Raw genomic sequence first — 4,242 nt, 5'->3', positions numbered from 1 at the left:
CTTGCGACGAAAGACCGGTGACGCGATAGACAGCGCGATTGCCCGTCTCACTTTAAAAGAAGGACGGAATAACTTAACCACTGAGGGCGCCACTTTCCGGGCAGAGACCCCAGTGCGGACTTCGGGTCTTACTCCAGGACCCTCTTAAATCTCGGGCCGCTGGCGCGTGATAGTAGGAGGCGGCCGGAGGAGAACTACTTCTCCTCACGGCGCACGATATGGTGCTCCGCACTGTACAGAGTGATTGTAATATGACTTTTGAAATATGTATTATCATTGTCAAATATGCAAATACTTTTATTAGATATGATGTTGTATTGAAGATGATAAGTTCAATGTTCGTTTCTTTTAAACAAATATAGTAAATCAAATTTAAAAAATGCGGTACAGTTTTTAAATGTACTTCTCTTACGGAAAAAACGTTCACCTATCGATTGTACCGTACGAAATCACGTTCAACTTGACTGTATACGCTCAGTATTAAACGCATAACGCTAAATAATGAAAGTTTACAATCAAATTAAACGTGATTTTGTACGGTCAAGAGTTGAACTTTTTTCTGTAATGGTTGCAGCACAAATTCAAAAAAATTACGTATGTATTGTTTAAAAGTAATTGTTACTTTTCTACTACATCTATTTTTCTGGATGTATGATGCTAAGTGCAGCAGCCGCAAAATTTCTTAAAAACTTTACTACGGTGCCTTATGTCAGGTTACTCTCTAAAAAATACATATATCAGAGCAGAAAAAACTTTAAAACCTACACTAAATTCAGTAAGAGAATAGAATTAGAACGAACAGAAAATTTTTCGGTTTGCGCATTTTTGTACCACTTTACTGTACAGCTATCCCTGTTAGCAACAATCACATCACTCTCGTGAGCACCGCTATTGCCACTTTGCGCTCTTTTCTTTCTCTGTGCAAAGACCGATTCTTTACTCTCTTTTGTTTACTGAGTGAAGGTTGCCATTATACACAAAAATATTTCTTCGTTTTACATCATATTTTTACAAACAGCGATTTTTTTTTCCACTTACAGTAGAGACTGTTAAACAGAGCTCTACAATTACGTACAAATTATATCACATTAAGTAAGGGTTACGCTATGATAAGACACATACCAAAAGCACGATTGGATACCCAAAACCAAATCATATGATAAAAAGTAATGATCTTCAACCAAGATTTTGCATCACCTTTGCTTTTGACTGATACTTGAGGCAAACTGGTAAATAGATGTTGCGTTACAAAAGACAACTATATCTGCGCTATATTGCATCAATTTATCTTTAGTAGACAGAAAAAAAAGATAAAATCACGCAATAACGCGTATTTTTCGAACAAAGCTTTTTCGTATTGTAATAAATATCTAATATTTAAACTTGCGAGTGTCCGAGCGTACCAGTGTAATGCATGTTACATGACTATTCTAGACGCTCAGTAGAAAATATACATGTAAAAAGTTATGCAGTCGACTATATTATTATATAAATATGTAGAAGTAGTAAATAAGTTAAACGACAAATACAAATTACAACAAAATACATAATTTGTACGTTTAAAAGATTGTTGTTACAACAGAGATTATACTTACAGGTAAGATAGATGTATACTTTAAAAAAATAGACGACAGAAAGTGCAGGCAAAAAAGTTTAATCTGGGAGTAACACAATTTTTTGTAGAAAAAAAGTATCTCATTATATTGCATATAAAAGCGTTCATTCGTAACTTATAAAAAAAATGCACTTTGTGGAGAAATGTTAGACAGGTACAGGAGAATGTAATTGCAAATGCTCTCTTTATTAAAAATTAGTAATTTGTAACAAATAATTTTGTAAAGTACAATTAAGATAATAGATTACAATTAACGCATCATTTACCATTTTCTGGTTTAGTACAGTAATGATTAATATATTTCGCCACATAATAGTATAACCAAGATAGAAATTTTCTTACTTTCATAATTGTATATAAATATTTATTGTATCCTTTTACATAGCGTGTAGTTTATTTATTCATTCAGGTGCAGAATAGTGCTATATATTAAATATACAAACAAAATTTAGCCACCCAACTTATTATTAATTATTATATCTTACTGAGAATCCGAATTTATTTTATGAACAATTGGCGCAAATTATTAACTATACTAAAATTCGTAATATGTATTACCGATTTTAAGTATAAGTTTTAATTAGTTTTTGTTGTCATAAAATAGAACTACTCAGTAATCAAATGTGATATAAGTATTAAACAACAACACTAGTAAATGGTAGATTTTATACATTTAAATAACAAAGCACATTATTGTAAAAATAAATATCTGTAAATTGCATCATGAGGTTTTTTACGAAAATTATATCTTATGTCAACTAGAAAATTGCGACGAGTAATAACTTTTTTTTTAATGGCATCAATAACGAACGATGGCTAAAACAAATTACAGAATATAATTATAACTAAATTGTGTATAATTGTGCATAACTTTAATAAATAGTAGAAAATATATGTAAAAAAAAACTAAACCATACTAAATGTTTATACGCAAACAATAATTCACATCTCTACGAATAGCAGAAATACTGCACATTTTGAAAAACTAAGATATTTATATAATATCTTAAATATTATATAAAATATTAAAAATATTTACCGTGCGATGTAAGTCCATCAGCTTTTGGAAAAGATTTTCATCGGTAATCTGGAAATACTGTGTGTTGTTATCATTGAATGTGATGCATGTGCACTGTATAAAAACACTCAATATTACATAGTAATGTTATTTTTGAATATATCAAAAATAAGTAAAGATATGGTGACTACTTCATGATTTTAACATACGTACGCATGTAAAAACATTACATAAATAAAAACTAAAAGTTATGAATTACACATATAGCTAAAGCACTCAAGTAGGTCATTCGTAAGTTTATTAATATACGTACTTTTGCCAGGATTTCATTTGAATACACGTGATTAATAATACAGGTCACTATTGCAGCTATGCTAATGTTTCTATCAAAACATGAAACAAACAAGTAATACGTAGTAGTTATTTATTATTATACTACACAAAATATACTTTTATATGATACACTACAAAAATGTATGTAAAAAATGAGTATATCTAATATAAATATACAAACTATGTAAAACAATTATTGTGCAATCATGCAAAGATCTATATACAAAGATTACTTTTGTTTACCTTGTTTCTTTTATACTTTCTAGTACGTGTAATAAAGATGTAAGCGATCCAACACTTTTTATATGCTTTGCAAACGTATTATGAAGAAAAGTAATACTCTCACTTTCTTTTATGTTGAAATTATATCCATATAATGGTAGGAAAGAATAGGGAAGGAGAACAAAAGTTAATAAAATATTGGTGTTATGTCTAAAACAAGGTAAGAAATTGAACAGTTCTTCTACTTTTGACTGTTCTTTATACATGTGCAATAGTGTAATCCATACATCAGATGGAGAATAAGAATTTTCTACTATTACACTCTGGCAAAATATCCATCTCTGCCAACGTGGCAAAAGTCTGCAAATAAACAATATGTATAACTTTACTTAAAAAAAAATCTACTAACATGATATTGTGTTTTTTATAATAATAATAATAATAAGAATAATAAGAATAATATTAATAATCATAAAAATAATAATAACAACAACATATCAAAATTCATGTGATAGTCTGATATACGTAAACCAACGTAACTACACCCAAGTAACGTTTACAACAAAATCATTTTTTTCTTGAGTCACTAAAGTAACGTACTTGTGTCTTGCAGGATCTTGTACATGCCACTTGAATTCAGCCATAACAATATCTTTGCATTTCAAACCATCAAGAATACACGTCCATTTTAAAACTTCGTAATATAACTGATTAGTGACATTATTTTCGGAAGAAGGTGTATGCGACGAATCCTCAAGAAACTTATTCAATACAGCCAGAATTCTATACTAAAAAATCAAGATATATAAGTTCGTTTTATGATATAATTTTTACACGTAAGTTTATTTACTAAATGTTTATAATATATTTATGTAAAAATAAAGTTTTGAATTAGTTACCCAGATAGCCAAATGATAGCAGTATGCCAGCAATATGCCACGCAGTTCTAATCAGCACTTCGCAGCAGATTCCACTCAGCTGTGTCCCTAATATGAGTGAAATTTGTAGTGACGATATGCAAAGAAAGAAACATAACCAAAATGCAGGAATAAAT

Source organism: Pseudomyrmex gracilis, unplaced genomic scaffold, assembly GCF_002006095.1.
Source record: "Pseudomyrmex gracilis isolate BER0280 unplaced genomic scaffold, ASM200609v1 scaffold_1698, whole genome shotgun sequence".
Taxonomy (NCBI): Eukaryota; Metazoa; Arthropoda; class Insecta; order Hymenoptera; family Formicidae; genus Pseudomyrmex; species Pseudomyrmex gracilis.
Note: the sequence above shows the minus strand (reverse complement) of the source record.